This window comes from Phyllobates terribilis, unplaced genomic scaffold, assembly GCF_046119375.1.
Source record: "Phyllobates terribilis strain yellow unplaced genomic scaffold, ASM4611937v1 Scaffold_169__1_contigs__length_4117513, whole genome shotgun sequence".
In the NCBI taxonomy this organism is placed as follows: domain Eukaryota; kingdom Metazoa; phylum Chordata; class Amphibia; order Anura; family Dendrobatidae; genus Phyllobates; species Phyllobates terribilis.
In genome coordinates this window covers 4086327-4108167 of record NW_027362929.1, presented here as the reverse complement: position 1 = coordinate 4108167, position 21841 = coordinate 4086327, and the positions used below count along the sequence as shown (strand labels likewise).

General features: G+C 48.0%; 13 non-coding genes and 1 pseudogene across 13 annotated transcripts; all 14 read left to right on the top strand.

Annotated features, from left to right (window-relative positions):
• The first annotated feature begins 225 nt into the window (after positions 1 to 225).
• On the top strand, positions 226 to 416 carry LOC141209802 (U2 spliceosomal RNA). The gene has a single exon (XR_012279993.1). It is a non-coding gene; the product is annotated as a U2 spliceosomal RNA (small nuclear RNA).
• Positions 417 to 1535: 1119 nt separating this feature from the next.
• LOC141210742 (U2 spliceosomal RNA) lies at positions 1536 to 1613 on the top strand (annotated as a pseudogene).
• A 5564-nt stretch (positions 1614 to 7177) lies between these two features.
• On the top strand, positions 7178 to 7371 carry LOC141210561 (U2 spliceosomal RNA). The gene has a single exon (XR_012280719.1). It is a non-coding gene; the product is annotated as a U2 spliceosomal RNA (small nuclear RNA).
• A 1121-nt stretch (positions 7372 to 8492) lies between these two features.
• Positions 8493 to 8683, top strand: LOC141209801 (U2 spliceosomal RNA). Its single transcript, XR_012279992.1, has one exon. It is a non-coding gene; the product is annotated as a U2 spliceosomal RNA (small nuclear RNA).
• Positions 8684 to 9809: 1126 nt separating this feature from the next.
• LOC141208988 (U2 spliceosomal RNA) lies at positions 9810 to 10000 on the top strand. The gene has a single exon (XR_012279198.1). It is a non-coding gene; the product is annotated as a U2 spliceosomal RNA (small nuclear RNA).
• Positions 10001 to 11121: 1121 nt separating this feature from the next.
• On the top strand, positions 11122 to 11312 carry LOC141209800 (U2 spliceosomal RNA). Its single transcript, XR_012279991.1, has one exon. It is a non-coding gene; the product is annotated as a U2 spliceosomal RNA (small nuclear RNA).
• Positions 11313 to 12429: 1117 nt separating this feature from the next.
• LOC141209925 (U2 spliceosomal RNA) lies at positions 12430 to 12620 on the top strand. The gene has a single exon (XR_012280111.1). It is a non-coding gene; the product is annotated as a U2 spliceosomal RNA (small nuclear RNA).
• A 1122-nt stretch (positions 12621 to 13742) lies between these two features.
• LOC141209799 (U2 spliceosomal RNA) lies at positions 13743 to 13933 on the top strand. The gene has a single exon (XR_012279990.1). It is a non-coding gene; the product is annotated as a U2 spliceosomal RNA (small nuclear RNA).
• Positions 13934 to 15051: 1118 nt separating this feature from the next.
• LOC141209881 (U2 spliceosomal RNA) lies at positions 15052 to 15242 on the top strand. The gene has a single exon (XR_012280069.1). It is a non-coding gene; the product is annotated as a U2 spliceosomal RNA (small nuclear RNA).
• A 1121-nt stretch (positions 15243 to 16363) lies between these two features.
• LOC141209798 (U2 spliceosomal RNA) lies at positions 16364 to 16554 on the top strand. The gene has a single exon (XR_012279989.1). It is a non-coding gene; the product is annotated as a U2 spliceosomal RNA (small nuclear RNA).
• A 1123-nt stretch (positions 16555 to 17677) lies between these two features.
• Positions 17678 to 17868, top strand: LOC141209797 (U2 spliceosomal RNA). Its single transcript, XR_012279988.1, has one exon. It is a non-coding gene; the product is annotated as a U2 spliceosomal RNA (small nuclear RNA).
• A 1120-nt stretch (positions 17869 to 18988) lies between these two features.
• On the top strand, positions 18989 to 19179 carry LOC141209796 (U2 spliceosomal RNA). Its single transcript, XR_012279987.1, has one exon. It is a non-coding gene; the product is annotated as a U2 spliceosomal RNA (small nuclear RNA).
• A 1119-nt stretch (positions 19180 to 20298) lies between these two features.
• On the top strand, positions 20299 to 20489 carry LOC141210305 (U2 spliceosomal RNA). The gene has a single exon (XR_012280477.1). It is a non-coding gene; the product is annotated as a U2 spliceosomal RNA (small nuclear RNA).
• A 1118-nt stretch (positions 20490 to 21607) lies between these two features.
• On the top strand, positions 21608 to 21798 carry LOC141209833 (U2 spliceosomal RNA). The gene has a single exon (XR_012280023.1). It is a non-coding gene; the product is annotated as a U2 spliceosomal RNA (small nuclear RNA).
• Positions 21799 to 21841: the final 43 nt, after the last annotated feature.

The following is a 21841-nucleotide window of genomic DNA, read 5'->3' as shown; positions in this document are numbered from 1 at the left end:
AGGCGGGTGGGAACAGCCGGGGATTGAGGGTACTGTGCTAAAAGAGGTGGAGTTATGCAGATCTAAAACGCGTGGATTGCAGCAGCAGCAAGCCGAAAAGTGCAGGCATGTGAGGGATCTAGAGGTTGACAGCATGTCTTCTTAACGGGAGTCCAGGTGGCCATCTCCACAAATGGACTTTTCAGAATCCTTGGGTGGCACCGTAGTCGGAAACCAATTCTGGTTATCGCTTCTCGGCCTTTTGGCTAAGATCAAGTGTAGTATCTGTTCTTATCAGTTTAATATCTGATACGTCCCCTATCTGGGGACCATATATTAAATGGATTTTTAGAACAGGGAGATGGAAAAAGAGCTTGCTCTGTCCACTCCACGCATTGACCTGGTATTGCAGTATCTCCAGGACCGGTGCACCCCTTCTTTAATGCAGTTTCTAAAATCAGAAAGAATTGAATTCAATGCTTTTTGTTCATTTTGCTTGTTTGTCGGATTTTGGGATGGACTCTTTGGCTTTGCTTTTCTTCTCCTCATTGGATTTTTCATGTTAAAAGTTGCAGAAGCCAGATGACAAGCTCATTTTGGTTCAACTTCAGCAACTGTGCATTGCATTGCCATGTAATGTAATGTAATGCAATGCTATCTATCTAGCTCTCCCTCTATACTTCCTTTTGGATAAACAGACATATTAGGCAAGCATTTTGGAGCTTTCACTTAAATAACTACGGGTGGTGAGATAAGCTGCACAATATAATTGACCTTTCAGTATATTGTTGCACACACACCATCTATTTAGCAAATGCCCTTGTTATCAACAACAGCCTTTTAAACTCACCTGAGCTAACAGGTATGTGAGCTGGTTACTCTGCTGCGCTTAAAATTTCTTTTATGGTTTGCTACAATGCCTTTTCTGAAACGTTGTCTCCCTCTGCTGGAACACTGACTTCTTTCATTTAATGCCTGCAGACTATAAAAGAGAAACCAACCCAAAAAGTTTGGTTGATTAGTCTGTGGCATTCTTTTAAACTGTTGCTTATGGCGGTCTCTGTGAGCTTCTCAGTGACATTCAGCCATCCAGGTATCCCGCCTGCAGTAGACGGAATGTGGCAATGGAACGCTGGCTGCGCGTGTCATAATAGGCTCTGAGCCTTTATATACCTGCGCACAGCAGCAGCCACCTTCAGTCTGCTGCTGGACAGCCAGCAGCAGCAGCAGCAGGAGAGGTAATTAATCAGCAACCCTCCTGCTAAGGGTAGACAGCTGCTCGTTCCACCCCCCCCCGCCTTAATTGGTTCTCCTCCCTTCCAACGGTGTTGAGGCGGGTGGGAACAGCCGGGGGTTGAGGGTACTGTGCTAAAAGAGGTGGAGTTATGCAGATCTAAAACGCGTGGATTGCAGCAGCAGCAAGCCGAAAAGTGCAGGCATGTGAGGGATCTAGAGGTTGACAGCATGTCTTCTTAACGGGAGTCCAGGTGGCCATCTCCACAAATGGACTTTTCAGAATCCTTGGGTGGCACCGTAGTCGGAAACCAATTCTGGTTATCGCTTCTCGGCCTTTTGGCTAAGATCAAGTGTAGTATCTGTTCTTTTAAGAACACAAGAGCTACGATCTACACTTGACGAGAGCGATCGAACTCGGAATTAGAAGAGCTTCGGAGCCCAGCTGACATCGGAGAAGGAAGGCGGATATCGGTGGGAGGAAGAAGCTCTAAAGAATCCAGAAGAAGACGAAGACTCGGAGAAGAATCGGGCTGTCCTGTGGAATCTTTGAGTAAGAAAATCATCGAGACAAAGACCTTTCGGGGAATTTGTCCAGAACACGACGGGAGAAGAATCTGCATAGCTCCACCCATTTCGGGAAGAGCTCCAGATCCAGCTCCAAGAAGTAACTGCAGGAGGAAAGCCATGGCAAGCGCTGCGAGGAAGGCCGAAAAGAAGAGCCTGGAGCAGGGGACAGCCAGGAGGGCCCAGCCAGGAGCCGATTCTGACCCCAAGGACTCTGCCTCCACGACTGGCCAGCAAAAGGGACCCCAGAAGCCCCGCCACGAAGCTCCAGCCCTGGAGCCATGGATGCGGCAGACGGTGGCCCTGAAGCTGAAGGAAGTGGATGGGAGGGTGCCGGACATGTCCTCGGACGTGTTCTGCCAGAAGATGCTGCTGGATCGAGGCTTCTCCAGGTCGGACACCCTCAGCATCCAGACCTTCTTGACGGGGATCTTCTTCGTCACCTTCGCCACTGTGAACACCTGCAGGAGGTTCTGGGAAATGGTAAGCGCAAAAGGACCGGATAATTCTTTCTCTGCCTTTACAGGTAGCTGCCCTATCCAGAGGGACGAAAGGAGGATCACGGTCTCCATGCGCAACCCGCACACCCCAGGCCAAGACATCTGTACCTTCCTGAGACGCTTCTGTTTGGTTGTGAAGGAACCCTCTCACATCCTGAATGGACTCGGCTTCTGGACAGGTAAGTGGTCGGTGACTGTTAGACTTCACAGGGACCTGGCGTACTCAGACGGACTTCGGCACCTGCCCCCGACATTCTCCCTGGGCAACTCCTACGGCCTCATCTATTACCCGGACATGCCGCGGAACTGCAGGAGATGCGGCAAGAACGGCCACGAGATGAAGGACTGCAAGGAGGATGCCTGCAGGATTTGTCGAGTGACGGGACACAGCTCGAAGGACTGCCCGAAGAAGACGTCCTGCAACCTGTGTGGGCTGGTGGCTCATCTGTACAAGGATTGCCCCAAGCGTGAGAGATCCTGGGCATCGGTGGTTGCGACGACCCCAGCTCCGGAGGACAAGGCCCCGACGACCAGGCCTGTGAAGGTCAAGGACGCGACGACCAAGGCCCCAGCGGCCAAGGCCGAGACGACCAAGGCCAAAGCGGTCAAGGAGTCGGTGGCCAAAGCCCCAGCGACGGTCCCAGGAGCTCCGAAGCAGAAGAAAAAGTCAAAGGAGGGTAAGAGTTCTGTCACCCCTCTCTCGATCCCTCCCCCTGCCACCCCCGTCCAATCCCCCCCCACCCCGGCCACCCCTGCTGAGGATTCCACTTCCTCTTCCTCCTTCCCCTACTCCTCAGCAGGTGTCCTTTCCCCTGCCCCGGCAGCCACTCTCCCTCCCCAGACCATGGTAGCGGTGGAATTAACCTTTCCTCCACCTGCCGCTATCTATTCCGAGGAGGATTTTCCCCTTCTTGTCTCCCCAGTTCCAACCCGGGGAAAGAGGAAGGTGGAGGACAGCCCTGCTACTGAATCCTCCAAAAAGAAGATTCTGGATTTCGTAGGCGAAAAGGAGGATACCCTCCCTGAGCCAGAAGAGATGGAGCACATGGTTGAGACCCTGGTGGCCGAGCCAGAAGAGGAGGAACTGGTGGTCGCCGAGATCGAGGCCGCGCTGCTTGACCAGATGGAGGAAGAGGGCCTGCTGGTGATCCCGTCACCAGCAGTCAACACCGACGAGGGACCACCCGACCGGAGTGGTAACTAAGGTGTATTGCCTGCGCTAACTTTTTCTTTTTTCCCTACATGATGGCTAATATTAACTTATTTTCCATTAATGTCAGGAGCATCAAGGACAAGTTCAGACGTCAGACTATTTATGCCTTCCTTACTTCCCAGTTGTGTGATGTTTATATGTTGCAGGAATGTTCCCTTCCCTCCTCTAGGTCCTTCAAACATCTGGCCAGGGAGTGGTCCCACGGTCCATCCTACTGGTCCGGTGGGGGTGACTGCAAGTCTGCAGGGGTCGCAATTCTGATCAGGGGAGGCGCATTCACGCTTGAGTCTGTCCAGGAGCTCATCTGCGGCAGGGCTCTTGTTGTAGATGGCAACTGGGCGGGAGAACCTGTCAGGTTCATCAACGTGTATGCGTCCCCACTGAAGAATGAGCGTTTGGAGCTTTTCCAGACCCTGCGGCTTCAGCTTGCCACCACCAGGACCTTAGTGATGGCCGGGGATTTCAACTGCCCCATCGAGGAGGATGGTCGTAGTTCTGGCACATCTGCCAAGTTGGACATCACGTCCAAGCTGCTCATCGAGATGGTAACCGAGGCCTCTCTTCAGGACGTGGTGGGCTCCATGGGGAGAGGCTCCACGAACTATTCGTGGAGCCGACCCGATGGCTCACTCCGCTCCAGGATTGACTTTGTGTTCACCTCTCGGGCAGTCAGGCAGAGTAGGCACTCGATGGTCCCCTGCTTCTTCTCCGACCACAGAGCCATTCACTTACAAGGTGTCCTTGGCGACGGTTTTCCGTCCGGCCCCGGCTCCTGGAAGCTGAATTGTGCTCTGCTGGCTCAGGATGAAGTCGTGGAGGAGCTGAGAGCAGCCTACGCAATGTGGCAGTCCTACAAGGGTAGCTTCCAAACAGTCTCTGATTGGTGGGAATATGTTAAACTTGAGTTTCGCTGTTTCTTTCAGGCCAAGGGTCGACAACAGGCGTGTGAGAAGAGGAGGGACTTCAGAGGGCTGCAGCGCGAGCTGCGGTCGCTGCAGGACCTTCTTCACTGCGGCTGGGACGTGAGGGAGGAGCTGGAGGAGACCAAGAAGAGCCTGAAAAGGCACTTTGAGGAGGAGTCCAAGCGAATCGTCTTCCGTTCCAAAGTGGAGAATCTGGAGAAGGGTGAGAAATGTAACTCATTCTTTTTCAGGAAACTTCATGCCGGTCACACGCCCCTGAACGAGCTGCGAGACGAGAGCGGAAACATGCGACGTGGGAAGGAGGACGTGATGAGGGTCGTCAGCGACTTCTACAGCGAACTCTACTCCCAGAAGACTACCGACCCCGATGCTGCTGATAAGTTCCTGTCAGGTATCACTAACCATCTTGATCCTGCAGGCACGGCAGCCTTGGACAAACCTCTGATGGTGGGCGAATTGCTCTCTGCCGCTAAATCCTTTAGGACCGGCAGGACCCCGGGCAGTGATGGTCTTCCAGCGGAGCTCTATGTAGCGCTGGGAGACCTCATCTGTCCGGACCTGTTGGACCTGTATGAGGAGATGGTGGTGGAGGGTAGAATGCCTCCATCTTTGAGGGAAGGAATGGTCACGATCCTGTACAAGCGGAAGGGAGAGAGGTGCGACCTGAGGAATTGGCGTCCCATCACTCTGCTCAACGTGGACTACAAGATCCTGGCCAAGACGATGGCGACACGACTTAAGACGGTCATCGGACGGATCATCCACCCGGACCAGACCTGCGGCATCCCTGGACGTCGCATCGCAGACAGCCTCGCTCTCGTGCGGGACACGGTCGAGTACATCAAGGTCCGCCGCGCACACGCTGCCCTGGTCTCCTTGGATCAGGAGAAGGCCTTCGACCGGGTTTCCCACGAGTTCATGGGCCGAGCTCTGCACCGGTTAGGTTTGGGTAACATGTTTTGTGCGTATGTCCGTTTGATGTATTTTGATATCCACAGCTCGGTGTTGGTGAAAGGCTGGAAGACTGACCCCTTCCCTGTCCTCTCTGGGGTCAGACAAGGCTGCCCTCTATCACCTCTTCTTTTTGTTTGTGTTATAGAACTCTTCGCAGAGGCTATCCGGCAGAATGGAGAGATCAGAGGGATCACCGCACCGGGTCCGGGACGACACGAGGTCAAGTGCTCGCTCTACATGGACGACGTCACCATCTTCTGCGCTGATCGTGGTTCAGTCGACGCCCTCGTCCAGACGTGTGAGAGGTTCGGCCGGGCTTCAGGGGCCAAAGTCAACTGCAGGAAGTCGGAAGCCATGCTCTTCGGGGATTGGCAGTCGACCTCCTCCGCCCACTTCCCCTTCAACATTCAACCGGATTTCCTCAAGGTGCTGGGAGTCTGGTTCGGGAAGGAAGGAGCGGCCCTCAAGTCCTGGCAAGAACGCTTGGCCAAGGTGAAGCAACGGATCGGACTCTGGAGCCTCAGACACCTCACTTGTGAGGGTAAGGCACTCGTCCTGCGTAATGAGGTCCTGCCCGTCTTGCAGTACACGGCGCAGGCCTGGCCCCCACACGTCACTGTGTGCAGGGCCATTACCAGGACAGTGTTTCACTTTGTCTGGGGATCCAAGATGGACAGAGTCAGGCGGGCCGTCATGTACAAGGAGCCTCGCAAGGGTGGGAAGGGCGTTCCAGATATCCCCACCCTCCTGCGATCCTCTTTTGTGTGTGATTGTGTCCGCCGGACTTTGCAAGTCAAGAATGGCTCCGCGGGCAGGTCCATGTCTCGCTTCTTCCTGCTTCCTCTTTGGAGGCGACTCGGCTGGGACAAGTGGGACAGCTCCTTCCCCTACAACTGGATGACGCCATGGTTCTACGGAGACGTCGTTCGATTTGTGGGGGAACATCAACTGGAGGGACTCAAGCCCGACTTGTGGAAGCCCAAAACTATCCACAAGCTCATCAGAGCCAAGGATGACGTGGAGAACATCACAGGACTTCACCAGGACACGCTGGAGACTGTGTGGACAAATGTGTCGTCTGACAGGCTGACCAACGGGCACAAGGACTTGTCGTGGATGGCGATTCAGGGCGGACTGCCCGTCCGGTCATTCATGCATGCCCGGAACCTGTGCAAGACCCGGTACTGCCCAAGGTGCCCCTTCGTGGAGGAAACATCTTTGCACACTTTTTGGGACTGCGGATTTGCACAGCGCCTGTTGACTGCCCTTGAGGACGACCTGAGGAACTCTGTCCCCAGGGCGAGCCTATCGCACCATTGTGTGCTTTACGGACTCTTCCCTGGGGTTCATACCGTCGGAGCCATCCAGGAGGCTTGGCGCTTTATGAACTGCTTCAAGGATGCCGTTTGGGTCGCCAGGAACCGGCTCATCTTGAGGAGGGAGAGGATGTCCATCCAGGACTGCCGCAGGCTGATCCACAGCCTGCTCAGAGACTATTCCATCGTGGACGGTCCGGAGGATGAGGATGAGGACTAAACCCCTCCTCCCCCTCTCCCCTTATGTGTCTTGTCTTTCAATAAAGCTTCGGGCCTGTTATTTTCCCCTCCCCATCCCCTTTTTCCCAATCCCCATCCCTTATCACGGTTCATCGTACTGTATTGATTGACATGCTTTTTCTTTCATATTGAGTGTTTTGTGTAGCATAGGGGTGTGATGTGTCTAGTTAGTGCGTCGTATGCTCATGCTATGTAAATATGATGTAGAACTCTGTGTGTACTGGGCTGCGGCACTGTACACTGTCTGTTAACTTATTTTTTGTGCTAATAAAAGATATATTCAATCAAAAAAATCTGTTCTTATCAGTTTAATATCTGATACGTCCCCTATCTGGGGACCATATATTAAATGGATTTTTAGAACAGGGAGATGGAAAAAGAGCTTGCTCTGTCCACTCCACGCATTGACCTGGTATTGCAGTATCTCCAGGACCGGTGCACCCCTTCTTTAATGCAGTTTCTAAAATCAGAAAGAATTGAATTCAATGCTTTGTGTTCATTTTGCTTGTTTGTCGGATTTTGGGATGGACTCTTTGGCTTTGCTTTTCTTCTCCTCATTGGATTTTTCATGTTAAAAGTTGCAGAAGCCAGATGACAAGCTCATTTTGGTTCAACTTCAGCAACTGTGCATTGCATTGCCATGTAATGTAATGTAATGCAATGCTATCTATCTAGCTCTCCCTCTATACTTCCTTTTGGATAAACAGACATATTAGGCAAGCATTTTGGAGCTTTCACCTAAATAACTACAGGTGGTGAGATAAGCTGCACAATATAATTGACCTTTCAGTATATTGTTGCACACACACCATCTATTTAGCAAATGCCCTTGTTATCAACAGCAGCCTTTTAAACTCACCTGAGCTAACAGGTATGTGAGCTGGTTACTCTGCTGCGCTTAAAATTTCTTTTTTGGTTTGCTACAATGCCTTTTCTGAAACGTTGTCTCCCTCTGCTGGAACACTGACTTCTTTCATTTAATGCCTGCAGACTATAAAAGAGAAACCAACCCAAAAAGTTTGGTTGATTAGTCTGTGGCATTCTTTTAAACTGTTGCTTATGGCGGTCTCTGTGAGCTTCTCAGTGACATTCAGCCATCCAGGTATCCCGCCTGCAGTAGACGGAATGTGGCAATGGAACGCTGGCTGCGCGTGTCATAATAGGCTCTGAGCCTTTATATACCTGCGCACAGCAGCAGCCACCTTCAGTCTGCTGCTGGACAGCCAGCAGCAGCAGCAGCAGGAGAGGTAATTAATCAGCAACCCTCCTGCTAAGGGTAGACAGCTGCTCGTTCCACCCCCCCCCCCGCCTTAATTGGTTCTCCTCCCTTCCAACGGTGTTGAGGCGGGTGGGAACAGCCGGGGGTTGAGGGTACTGTGCTAAAAGAGGTGGAGTTATGCAGATCTAAAACGCGTGGATTGCAGCAGCAGCAAGCCGAAAAGTGCAGGCATGTGAGGGATCTAGAGGTTGACAGCATGTCTTCTTAACGGGAGTCCAGGTGGCCATCTCCACAAATGGACTTTTCAGAATCCTTGGGTGGCACCGTAGTCGGAAACCAATTCTGGTTATCGCTTCTCGGCCTTTTGGCTAAGATCAAGTGTAGTATCTGTTCTTATCAGTTTAATATCTGATACGTCCCCTATCTGGGGACCATATATTAAATGGATTTTTAGAACAGGGAGATGGAAAAAGAGCTTGCTCTGTCCACTCCACGCATTGACCTGGTATTGCAGTATCTCCAGGACCGGTGCACCCCTTCTTTAATGCAGTTTCTAAAATCAGAAAGAATTGAATTCAATGCTTTTTGTTCATTTTGCTTGTTTGTCGGATTTTGGGATGGACTCTTTGGCTTTGCTTTTCTTCTCCTCATTGGATTTTTCATGTTAAAAGTTGCAGAAGCCAGATGACAAGCTCATTTTGGTTCAACTTCAGCAACTGTGCATTGCATTGCCATGTAATGTATTGTAATGCAATGCTATCTATCTAGCTCTCCCTCTATACTTCCTTTTGGATAAACAGACATATTAGGCAAGCATTTTGGAGCTTTCACCTAAATAACTACAGGTGGTGAGATAAGCTGCACAATATAATTGACCTTTCAGTATATTGTTGCACACACACCATCTATTTAGCAAATGCCCTTGTTATCAACAGCAGCCTTTTAAACTCACCTGAGCTAACAGGTATGTGAGCTGGTTACTCTGCTGCGCTTAAAATTTCTTTTTTGGTTTGCTACAATGCCTTTTCTGAAACGTTGTCTCCCTCTGCTGGAACACTGACTTCTTTCATTTAATGCCTGCAGACTATAAAAGAGAAACCAACCCAAAAAGTTTGGTTGATTAGTCTGTGGCATTCTTTTAAACTGTTGCTTATGGCGGTCTCTGTGAGCTTCTCAGTGACATTCAGCCATCCAGGTATCCCGCCTGCAGTAGACGGAATGTGGCAATGGAACGCTGGCTGCGCGTGTCATAATAGGCTCTGAGCCTTTATATACCTGCGCACAGCAGCAGCCACCTTCAGTCTGCTGCTGGACAGCCAGCAGCAGCAGCAGCAGGAGAGGTAATTAATCAGCAACCCTCCTGCTAAGGGTAGACAGCTGCTCGTTCCACCCCCCCCCCCCCCCCGCCTTAATTGGTTCTCCTCCCTTCCAACGGTGTTGAGGCGGGTGGGAACAGCCGGAGGTTGAGGGTACTGTGCTAAAAGAGGTGGAGTTATGCAGATCTAAAACGCGTGGATTGCAGCAGCAGCAAGCCGAAAAGTGCAGGCATGTGAGGGATCTAGAGGTTGACAGCATGTCTTCTTAACGGGAGTCCAGGTGGCCATCTCCACAAATGGACTTTTCAGAATCCTTGGGTGGCACCGTAGTCGGAAACCAATTCTGGTTATCGCTTCTCGGCCTTTTGGCTAAGATCAAGTGTAGTATCTGTTCTTATCAGTTTAATATCTGATACGTCCCCTATCTGGGGACCATATATTAAATGGATTTTTAGAACAGGGAGATGGAAAAAGAGCTTGCTCTGTCCACTCCACGCATTGACCTGGTATTGCAGTATCTCCAGGACCAGTGCACCCCTTCTTTAATGCAGTTTCTAAAATCAGAAAGAATTGAATTCAATGCTTTTTGTTCATTTTGCTTGTTTGTCGGATTTTGGGATGGACTCTTTGGCTTTGCTTTTCTTCTCCTCATTGGATTTTTCATGTTAAAAGTTGCAGAAGCCAGATGACAAGCTCATTTTGGTTCAACTTCAGCAACTGTGCATTGCATTGCCATGTAATGTAATGTAATGCAATGCTATCTATCTAGCTCTCCCTCTATACTTCCTTTTGGATAAACAGACATATTAGGCAAGCATTTTGGAGCTTTCACCTAAATAACTACAGGTGGTGAGATAAGCTGCACAATATAATTGACCTTTCAGTATATTGTTGCACACACACCATCTATTTAGCAAATGCCCTTGTTATCAACAGCAGCCTTTTAAACTCACCTGAGCTAACAGGTATGTGAGCTGGTTACTCTGCTGCGCTTAAAATTTCTTTTTTGGTTTGCTACAATGCCTTTTCTGAAACGTTGTCTCCCTCTGCTGGAACACTGACTTCTTTCATTTAATGCCTGCAGACTATAAAAGAGAAACCAACCCAAAAAGTTTGGTTGATTAGTCTGTGGCATTCTTTTAAACTGTTGCTTATGGCGGTCTCTGTGAGCTTCTCAGTGACATTCAGCCATCCAGGTATCCCGCCTGCAGTAGACGGAATGTGGCAATGGAACGCTGGCTGCGCGTGTCATAATAGGCTCTGAGCCTTTATATACCTGCGCACAGCAGTAGCCACCTTCAGTCTGCTGCTGGACAGCCAGCAGCAGCAGCAGCAGGAGAGGTAATTAATCAGCAACCCTCCTGCTAAGGGTAGACAGCTGCTCGTTCCACCCCCCCCCCCGCCTTAATTGGTTCTCCTCCCTTCCAACGGTGTTGAGGCGGGTGGGAACAGCCGGGGGTTGAGGGTACTGTGCTAAAAGAGGTGGAGTTATGCAGATCTAAAACGCGTGGATTGCAGCAGCAGCAAGCCGAAAAGTGCAGGCATGTGAGGGATCTAGAGGTTGACAGCATGTCTTCTTAACGGGAGTCCAGGTGGCCATCTCCACAAATGGACTTTTCAGAATCCTTGGGTGGCACCGTAGTCGGAAACCAATTCTGGTTATCGCTTCTCGGCCTTTTGGCTAAGATCAAGTGTAGTATCTGTTCTTATCAGTTTAATATCTGATACGTCCCCTATCTGGGGACCATATATTAAATGGATTTTTAGAACAGGGAGATGGAAAAAGAGCTTGCTCTGTCCACTCCACGCATTGACCTGGTATTGCAGTATCTCCAGGACCGGTGCACCCCTTCTTTAATGCAGTTTCTAAAATCAGAAAGAATTGAATTCAATGCTTTTTGTTCATTTTGCTTGTTTGTCGGATTTTGGGATGGACTCTTTGGCTTTGCTTTTCTTCTCCTCATTGGATTTTTCATGTTAAAAGTTGCAGAAGCCAGATGACAAGCTCATTTTGGTTCAACTTCAGCAACTGTGCATTGCATTGCCATGTAATGTAATGTAATGCAATGCTATCTATCTAGCTCTCCCTCTATACTTCCTTTTGGATAAACAGACATATTAGGCAAGCATTTTGGAGCTTTCACCTAAATAACTACAGGTGGTGAGATAAGCTGCACAATATAATTGACCTTTCAGTATATTGTTGCACACACACCATCTATTTAGCAAATGCCCTTGTTATCAACAGCAGCCTTTTAAACTCACCTGAGCTAACAGGTATGTGAGCTGGTTACTCTGCTGCGCTTAAAATTTCTTTTTTGGTTTGCTACAATGCCTTTTCTGAAACGTTGTCTCCCTCTGCTGGAACACTGACTTCTTTCATTTAATGCCTGCAGACTATAAAAGAGAAACCAACCCAAAAAGTTTGGTTGATTAGTCTGTGGCATTCTTTTAAACTGTTGCTTATGGCGGTCTCTGTGAGCTTCTCAGTGACATTCAGCCATCCAGGTATCCCGCCTGCAGTAGACGGAATGTGGCAATGGAACGCTGGCTGCGCGTGTCATAATAGGCTCTGAGCCTTTATATACCTGCGCACAGCAGCAGCCACCTTCAGTCTGCTGCTGGACAGCCAGCAGCAGCAGCAGGAGAGGTAATTAATCAGCAACCCTCCTGCTAAGGGTAGACAGCTGCTCGTTCCACCCCCCCCCCGCCTTAATTGGTTCTCCTCCCTTCCAACGGTGTTGAGGCGGGTGGGAACAGCCGGGGGTTGAGGGTACTGTGCTAAAAGAGGTGGAGTTATGCAGATCTAAAACGCGTGGATTGCAGCAGCAGCAAGCCGAAAAGTGCAGGCATGTGAGGGATCTAGAGGTTGACAGCATGTCTTCTTAACGGGAGTCCAGGTGGCCATCTCCACAAATGGACTTTTCAGAATCCTTGGGTGGCACCGTAGTCGGAAACCAATTCTGGTTATCGCTTCTCGGCCTTTTGGCTAAGATCAAGTGTAGTATCTGTTCTTATCAGTTTAATATCTGATACGTCCCCTATCTGGGGACCATATATTAAATGGATTTTTAGAACAGGGAGATGGAAAAAGAGCTTGCTCTGTCCACTCCACGCATTGACCTGGTATTGCAGTATCTCCAGGACCGGTGCACCACTTCTTTAATGCAGTTTCTAAAATCAGAAAGAATTGAATTCAATGCTTTTTGTTCATTTTGCTTGTTTGTCGGATTTTGGGATGGACTCTTTGGCTTTGCTTTTCTTCTCCTCATTGGATTTTTCATGTTAAAAGTTGCAGAAGCCAGATGACAAGCTCATTTTGGTTCAACTTCAGCAACTGTGCATTGCATTGCCATGTAATGTAATGTAATGCAATGCTATCTATCTAGCTCTCCCTCTATACTTCCTTTTGGATAAACAGACATATTAGGCAAGCATTTTGGAGCTTTCACCTAAATAACTACAGGTGGTGAGATAAGCTGCACAATATAATTGACCTTTCAGTATATTGTTGCACACACACCATCTATTTAGCAAATGCCCTTGTTATCAACAGCAGCCTTTTAAACTCACCTGAGCTAACAGGTATGTGAGCTGGTTACTCTGCTGCGCTTAAAATTTCTTTTTTGGTTTGCTACAATGCCTTTTCTGAAACGTTGTCTCCCTCTGCTGGAACACTGACTTCTTTCATTTAATGCCTGCAGACTATAAAAGAGAAACCAACCCAAAAAGTTTGGTTGATTAGTCTGTGGCATTCTTTTAAACTGTTGCTTATGGCGGTCTCTGTGAGCTTCTCAGTGACATTCAGCCATCCAGGTATCCCGCCTGCAGTAGACGGAATGTGGCAATGGAACGCTGGCTGCGCGTGTCATAATAGGCTCTGAGCCTTTATATACCTGCGCACAGCAGCAGCCACCTTCAGTCTGCTGCTGGACAGCCAGCAGCAGCAGCAGCAGGAGAGGTAATTAATCAGCAACCCTCCTGCTAAGGGTAGACAGCTGCTCGTTCCACCCCCCCCCCCCGCCTTAATTGGTTCTCCTCCCTTCCAACGGTGTTGAGGCGGGTGGGAACAGCCGGGGGTTGAGGGTACTGTGCTAAAAGAGGTGGAGTTATGCAGATCTAAAACGCGTGGATTGCAGCAGCAGCAAGCCGAAAAGTGCAGGCATGTGAGGGATCTAGAGGTTGACAGCATGTCTTCTTAACGGGAGTCCAGGTGGCCATCTCCACAAATGGACTTTTCAGAATCCTTGGGTGGCACCGTAGTCGGAAACCAATTCTGGTTATCGCTTCTCGGCCTTTTGGCTAAGATCAAGTGTAGTATCTGTTCTTATCAGTTTAATATCTGATACGTCCCCTATCTGGGGACCATATATTAAATGGATTTTTAGAACAGGGAGATGGAAAAAGAGCTTGCTCTGTCCACTCCACGCATTGACCTGGTATTGCAGTATCTCCAGGACCGGTGCACCCCTTCTTTAATGCAGTTTCTAAAATCAGAAAGAATTGAATTCAATGCTTTTTGTTCATTTTGCTTGTTTGTCGGATTTTGGGATGGACTCTTTGGCTTTGCTTTTCTTCTCCTCATTGGATTTTTCATGTTAAAAGTTGCAGAAGCCAGATGACAAGCTCATTTTGGTTCAACTTCAGCAACTGTGCATTGCATTGCCATGTAATGTAATGTAATGCAATGCTATCTATCTAGCTCTCCCTCTATACTTCCTTTTGGATAAACAGACATATTAGGCAAGCATTTTGGAGCTTTCACCTAAATAACTACAGGTCGTGAGATAAGCTGCACAATATAATTGACCTTTCAGTATATTGTTGCACACACACCATCTATTTAGCAAATGCCCTTGTTATCAACAGCAGCCTTTTAAACTCACCTGAGCTAACAGGTATGTGAGCTGGTTACTCTGCTGCGCTTAAAATTTCTTTTTTGGTTTGCTACAATGCCTTTTCTGAAACGTTGTCTCCCTCTGCTGGAACACTGACTTCTTTCATTTAATGCCTGCAGACTATAAAAGAGAAACCAACCCAAAAAGTTTGGTTGATTAGTCTGTGGCATTCTTTTAAACTGTTGCTTATGGCGGTCTCTGTGAGCTTCTCAGTGACATTCAGCCATCCAGGTATCCCGCCTGCAGTAGACGGAATGTGGCAATGGAACGCTGGCTGCGCGTGTCATAATAGACTCTGAGCCTTTATATACCTGCGCACAGCAGCAGCCACCTTCAGTCTGCTGCTGGACAGCCAGCAGCAGCAGCAGCAGGAGAGGTAATTAATCAGCAACCCTCCTGCTAAGGGTAGACAGCTGCTCGTTCCACCCCCCCCGCCTTAATTGGTTCTCCTCCCTTCCAACGGTGTTGAGGCGGGTGGGAACAGCCGGGGGTTGAGGGTACTGTGCTAAAAGAGGTGGAGTTATGCAGATCTAAAACGCGTGGATTGCAGCAGCAGCAAGCCGAAAAGTGCAGGCATGTGAGGGATCTAGAGGTTGACAGCATGTCTTCTTAACGGGAGTCCAGGTGGCCATCTCCACAAATGGACTTTTCAGAATCCTTGGGTGGCACCGTAGTCGGAAACCAATTCTGGTTATCGCTTCTCGGCCTTTTGGCTAAGATCAAGTGTAGTATCTGTTCTTATCAGTTTAATATCTGATACGTCCCCTATCTGGGGACCATATATTAAATGGATTTTTAGAACAGGGAGATGGAAAAAGAGCTTGCTCTGTCCACTCCACGCATTGACCTGGTATTGCAGTATCTCCAGGTCCGGTGCACCACTTCTTTAATGCAGTTTCTAAAATCAGAAAGAATTGAATTCAATGCTTTTTGTTCATTTTGCTTGTTTGTCGGATTTTGGGATGGACTCTTTGGCTTTGCTTTTCTTCTCCTCATTGGATTTTTCATGTTAAAAGTTGCAGAAGCCAGATGACAAGCTCATTTTGGTTCAACTTCAGCAACTGTGCATTGCATTGCCATGTAATGTAATGTAATGCAATGCTATCTATCTAGCTCTCCCTCTATACTTCCTTTTGGATAAACAGACATATTAGGCAAGCATTTTGGAGCTTTCACCTAAATAACTACAGGTGGTGAGATAAGCTGCACAATATAATTGACCTTTCAGTATATTGTTGCACACACACCATCTATTTAGCAAATGCCCTTGTTATCAACAGCAGCCTTTTAAACTCACCTGAGCTAACAGGTATGTGAGCTGGTTACTCTGCTGCGCTTAAAATTTCTTTTTTGGTTTGCTACAATGCCTTTTCTGAAACGTTGTCTCCCTCTGCTGGAACACTGACTTCTTTCATTTAATGCCTGCAGACTATAAAAGAGAAACCAACCCAAAAAGTTTGGTTGATTAGTCTGTGGCATTCTTTTAAACTGTTGCTTATGGCGGTCTCTGTGAGCTTCTCAGTGACATTCAGCCATCCAGGTATCCCGCCTGCAGTAGACGGAATGTGGCAATGGAACGCTGGCTGCGCGTGTCATAATAGGCTCTGAGCCTTTATATACCTGCGCACAGCAGCAGCCAACTTCAGTCTGCTGCTGGACAGCCAGCAGCAGCAGCAGCAGGAGAGGTAATTAATCAGCAACCCTCCTGCTAAGGGTAGACAGCTGCTCGTTCCACCCCCCCCCCCGCCTTAATTGGTTCTCCTCCCTTCCAATGGTGTTGAGGCGGGTGGGAACAGCCGGGGGTTGAGGGTACTGTGCTAAAAGAGGTGGAGTTATGCAGATCTAAAACGCGTGGATTGCAGCAGCAGCAAGCCGAAAAGTGCAGGCATGTGAGGGATCTAGAGGTTGACAGCATGTCTTCTTAACGGGAGTCCAGGTGGCCATCTCCACAAATGGACTTTTCAGAATCCTTGGGTGGCACCGTAGTCGGAAACCAATTCTGGTTATCGCTTCTCGGCCTTTTGGCTAAGATCAAGTGTAGTATCTGTTCTTATCAGTTTAATATCTGATACGTCCCCTATCTGGGGACCATATATTAAATGGATTTTTAGAACAGGGAGATGGAAAAAGAGCTTGCTCTGTCCACTCCACGCATTGACCTGGTATTGCAGTATCTCCAGGACCGGTGCACCCCTTCTTTAATGCAGTTTCTAAAATCAGAAAGAATTGAATTCAATGCTTTTTGTTCATTTTGCTTGTTTGTCGGATTTTGGGATGGACTCTTTGGCTTTGCTTTTCTTCTCCTCATTGGATTTTTCATGTTAAAAGTTGCAGAAGCCAGATGACAAGCTCATTTTGGTTCAACTTCAGCAACTGTGCATTGCATTGCCATGTAATGTAATGTAATGCAATGCTATCTGTCTAGCTCTCCCTCTATACTTCCTTTTGGATAAACAGACATATTAGGCAAGCATTTTGGAGCTTTCACCTAAATAACTACAGGTGGTGAGATAAGCTGCACAATATAATTGACCTTTCAGTATATTGTTGCACACACACCATCTATTTAGCAAATGCCCTTGTTATCAACAGCAGCCTTTTAAACTCACCTGAGCTAACAGGTATGTGAGCTGGTTACTCTGCTGCGCTTAAAATTTCTTTTTTGGTTTGCTACAATGCCTTTTCTGAAACGTTGTCTCCCTCTGCTGGAACACTGACTTCTTTCATTTAATGCCTGCAGACTATAAAAGAGAAACCAACCCAAAAAGTTTGGTTGATTAGTCTGTGGCATTCTTTTAAACTGTTGCTTATGGCGGTCTCTGTGAGCTTCTCAGTGACATTCAGCCATCCAGGTATCCCGCCTGCAGTAGACGGAATGTGGCAATGGAACGCTGGCTGCGCGTGTCATAATAGGCTCTGAGCCTTTATATACCTGCGCACAGCAGCAGCCACCTTCAGTCTGCTGCTGGACAGCCAGCAGCAGCAGCAGCAGGAGAGGTAATTAATCAGCAACCCTCCTGCTAAGGGTAGACAGCTGCTCGTTCCACCCCCCCCCCCCCGCCTTAATTGGTTCTCCTCCCTTCCAACGGTGTTGAGGCGGGTGGGAACAGCCGGGGGTTGAGGGTACTGTGCTAAAAGAGGTGGAGTTATGCAGATCTAAAACGCGTGGATTGCAGCAGCAGCAAGCCGAAAAGTGCAGGCATGTGAGGGATCTAGAGGTTGACAGCATGTCTTCTTAACGGGAGTCCAGGTGGCCATCTCCACAAATGGACTTTTCAGAATCCTTGGGTGGCACCGTAGTCGGAAACCAATTCTGGTTATCGCTTCTCGGCCTTTTGGCTAAGATCAAGTGTAGTATCTGTTCTTATCAGTTTAATATCTGATACGTCCCCTATCTGGGGACCATATATTAAATGGATTTTTAGAACAGGGAGATGGAAAAAGAGCTTGCTCTGTCCACTCCACGCATTGACCTGGTATTGCAGTATCTCCAGGACCGGTGCACCCCTTCTTTAATGCAGTTTCTAAAATCAGAAAGAATTGAATTCAATGCTTTTTGTTCATTTTGCTTGTTTGTCGGATTTTGGGATGGACTCTTTGGCTTTGCTTTTCTTCTCCTCATTGGATTTTTCATGTTAAAAGTTGCAGAAGCCAGATGACAAGCTCATTTTGGTTCAACTTCAGCAACTGTGCATTGCATTGCCATGTAATGTAATGTAATGCAATGCTATCTATCTAGCTCTCCCTCTATACTTCCTTTTGGATAAACAGACATATTAGGCAAGCATTTTGGAGCTTTCACCTAAATAACTACAGGTGGTGAGATAAGCTGCACAATATAATTGACCTTTCAGTATATTGTTGCACACACACCATCTATTTAGCAAATGCCCTTGTTATCAACAGCAGCCTTTTAAACTCACCTGAGCTAACAGGTATGTGAGCTGGTTACTCTGCTGCGCTTAAAATTTCTTTTTTGGTTTGCTACAATGCCTTTTCTGAAACGTTGTCTCCCTCTGCTGGAACACTGACTTCTTTCATTTAATGCCTGCAGACTATAAAAGAGAAACCAACCCAAAAAGTTTGGTTGATTAGTCTGTGGCATTCTTTTAAACTGTTGCTTATGGCGGTCTCTGTGAGCTTCTCAGTGACATTCAGCCATCCAGGTATCCCGCCTGCAGTAGACGGAATGTGGCAATGGAACGCTGGCTGCGCGTGTCATAATAGGCTCTGAGCCTTTATATACCTGCGCACAGCAGCAGCCACCTTCAGTCTGCTGCTGGACAGCCAGCAGCAGCAGCAGCAGGAGAGGTAATTAATCAGCAACCCTCCTGCTAAGGGTAGACAGCTGCTCGTTCCACCCCCCCCCCGCCTTAATTGGTTCTCCTCCCTTCCAACGGTGTTGAGGCGGGTGGGAACAGCCGGGGGTTGAGGGTACTGTGCTAAAAGAGGTGGAGTTATGCAGATCTAAAACGCGTGGATTGCAGCAGCAGCAAGCCGAAAAGTGCAGGCATGTGAGGGATCTAGAGGTTGACAGCATGTCTTCTTAACGGGAGTCCAGGTGGCCATCTCCACAAATGGACTTTTCAGAATCCTTGGGTGGCACCGTAGTCGGAAACCAATTCTGGTTATCGCTTCTCGGCCTTTTGGCTAAGATCAAGTGTAGTATCTGTTCTTATCAGTTTAATATCTGATACGTCCCCTATCTGGGGACCATATATTAAATGGATTTTTAGAACAGGGAGATGGAAAAAGAGCTTGCTCTGTCCACTCCACGCATTGACCTGGTATTGCAGTATCTCCAGGACCGGTGCACCCCTTCTTTAATGCAGTTTCTAAAATCAGAAAGAATTGAATTCAATGCTTTTTGTTCATTTTGCTTGTTTGTCGGATTTTGGGATGGACTCTTTGGCTTTGCTTTTCTTCTCCTCATTGGATTTTTCATGTTAAAAGTTGCAGAAGCCAGATGACAAGCTCATTTTGGTTCAACTTCAGCAACTGTGCATTGCATTGCCATGTAATGTAATGTAATGCAATGCTATCTATCTAGCTCTCCCTCTATACTTCTTTTGGATAAACAGACATATTAGGCAAGCATTTTGGAGCTTTCACCTAAATAACTACAGGTGGTGAGATAAGCTGCACAATATAATTGACCTTTCAGTATATTGTTGCACACACACCATCTATTTAGCAAATGCCCTTGTTATCAACAGCAGCCTTTTAAACTCACCTGAGCTAACAGGTATGTGAGCTGGTTACTCTGCTGCGCTTAAAATTTCTTTTTTGGTTTGCTACAATGCCTTTTCTGAAACGTTGTCTCCCTCTGCTGGAACACTGACTTCTTTCATTTAATGCCTGCAGACTATAAAAGAGAAACCAACCCAAAAAGTTTGGTTGATTAGTCTGTGGCATTCTTTTAAACTGTTGCTTATGGCGGTCTCTGTGAGCTTCTCAGTGACATTCAGCCATCCAGGTATCCCGCCTGCAGTAGACGGAATGTGGCAATGGAACGCTGGCTGCGCGTGTCATAATAGGCTCTGAGCCTTTATATACCTGCGCACAGCAGCAGCCACCTTCAGTCTGCTGCTGGACAGCCAGCAGCAGCAGCAGCAGGAGAGGTAATTAATCAGCAACCCTCCTGCTAAGGGTAGACAGCTGCTCGTTCCACCCCACCCCCCGCCTTAATTGGTTCTCCTCCCTTCCAACGGTGTTGAGGCGGGTGGGAACAGCCGGGGGTTGAGGGTACTGTGCTAAAAGAGGTGGAGTTATGCAGATCTAAAACGCGTGGATTGCAGCAGCAGCAAGCCGAAAAGTGCAGGCATGTGAGGGATCTAGAGGTTGACAGCATGTCTTCTTAACGGGAGTCCAGGTGGCCATCTCCACAAATGACTTTTCAGAATCCTTGGGTGGCACCGTAGTCGGAAACCAATTCTGGTTATCGCTTCTCGGCCTTTTGGCTAAGATCAAGTGTAGTATCTGTTCATATCAGTTTAATATCTGATACGTCCCCTATCTGGGGACCATATATTAAATGGATTTTTAGAACAGGGAGATGGAAAAAGAGCTTGCTCTGTCCACTCCACGCATTGACCTGGTATTGCAGTATCTCCAGGACCGGTGCACCCCTTCTTTAATGCAGTTTCTAAAATCAGAAAGAATTGAATTCAATGCTTTTTTGTTCATTTTGCTTGTTTGTCGGATTTTGGGGAGGACTCTTTGGCTTTGCTTTTCTTCTCCTCATTGGATTTTTCATGTTAAAAGTTGCAGAAGCCAGATGACAAGCTCATTTTGGTTCAACTTCAGCAACTGTGCATTGCATTGCCATGTAATGTAATGTAATGCAATGCTATCTATCTAGCTCTCCCTCTATACTTCCTTTTGGATAAACAGACATATTAGGCAAGCATTTTGGAGCTTTCACCTAAATAACTACAGGTGGTGAGATAAGCTGCACAATATAATTGACCTTTCAGTATATTGTTGCACACACACCATCTATTTAGCAAATGCCCTTGTTATCAACAGCAGCCTTTTAAACTCACCTGAGCTAACAGGTTGTGAGCTGGTTACTCTGCTGCGCTTAAAATTTCTTTTTTGGTTTGCTACAATGCCTTTTCTGAACGTTGTCTCCCTCTGCTGGAACACTGACTTCTTTCATTTAATGCCTGCAGACTATAAAAGAGAAACAACCCAAAAAGTTTGGTTGATTAGTCTGTGGCATTCTTTTAAACTGTTGCTTATGGCGGTCTCTGTGAGCTTCTCAGTGACATTCAGCCATCCAGGTATCCCGCCTGCAGTAGACGGAATGTGGCAATGGAACGCTGGCTGCGCGTGTCATAATAGGCTCTGAGCCTTTATATACCTGCGCACAGCAGCAGCCACCTTCAGTCTGCTGCTGGACAGCCAGCAGCAGCAGCAGCAGGAGAGGTAATTAATCAGCAACCCTCCTGCTAAGGGTAGACAGCTGCTCGTTCCACCCCCCCCCCCGCCTTAATTGGTTCTCCTCCCTTCCAACGTGTTTGAGGCGGGTGGGAACAGCCGGGGTTGAGGGTACTGTGCTAAAAGAGGTGGAGTTATGCAGATCTAAAACGCGTGGATTGCAGCAGCAGCAAGCCGAAAAGTGCAGGCATGTGAGGGATCTAGAGGTTGACAGCATGTCTTCTTAACGGGAGTCCAGGTGGCCATCTCCACAAATGGACTTTTCAGAATCCTTGGGTGGCACCGTAGTCGGAAACCAATTCTGGTTATCGCTTCTCGGCCTTTTGGCTAAGATCAAGTGTAGTATCTGTTCTTATCAGTTTAATATCTGATACGTCCCCTATCTGGGGACCATATATTAAATGGATTTTTAGAACAGGGAGATGGAAAAAGAGCTTGCTCTGTCCACTCCACGCATTGACCTGGTATTGCAGTATCTCCAGGACCGGTGCACCCTTCTTTAATGCAGTTTCTAAAATCAGAAAGAATTGAATTCAATGCT